The sequence below is a fragment of the Antrostomus carolinensis genome, unplaced genomic scaffold (assembly GCF_000700745.2).
Source record: "Antrostomus carolinensis isolate BGI_N321 unplaced genomic scaffold, ASM70074v2 scaffold2653, whole genome shotgun sequence".
In the NCBI taxonomy this organism is placed as follows: Eukaryota; Metazoa; Chordata; class Aves; order Caprimulgiformes; family Caprimulgidae; genus Antrostomus; species Antrostomus carolinensis.
In genome coordinates, this window is record NW_010302974.1 from 70565 (window position 1) to 71301 (window position 737).

The window sequence follows — 737 nt, forward strand, 5'->3', positions numbered from 1 at the left end:
AGCAGGAGCCGCGGTGGCCTCACAGCATGCTGATGAGCAGGGACGGGCTGTCATCGCTGGAGCCTTGTGCACAGCTCCTGTGGACTGGGGACCAGAGGTGCTCATTCCACCAGGCAGAGGTGGTGGTAGGTCTGCATCCACTCAGCTGGCCTGTGTCCCCAGCAAGCGTCCCTATAATTTAATGCTACGGCTTGGAAAGGCTCCGATGCCTCTAGCACTGGGGCTGGGGGGTGCTCCCTGGTGGCAGCCCCATGACCCCAGCCCGGGCAGACACACCACAGGTATGAAGTACCCAGCCAGGTTTCTCACCCAGCATTTAAAAGCCACAGACGTATGCAGACATGAGCCCTTCCACGTCACCATCACCCAGCAAACTGCCTGCAGTCCTGCAGGGATATGGGCCACCAGCCCTGGGGCAGCTGCTCCTCAGCCCTCTGGGATGGGCAGGACACATCACCTCCTCCAGATTTTCCATTTACTGGGCAGAGCTCAGAGACACCACCTGGGTCCTACGATCATTTTATTAGTCTAGTAAAAACATTGCTGTGAAGGGATGCGTTAGCTACACCTGACATGAGGAGGAACTACAGGCTCTGCCAGGGATTTTCCATTTACTGGGCAGAGCTCAGAGACACCACCTGGGTCCTACGATCATTTTATTAGTCTAGTAAAAACATTGCTGTGAAGGGATGCGTTAGCTACACCTGACATGAGGAGGAACTACAGGCTCTGCCAGG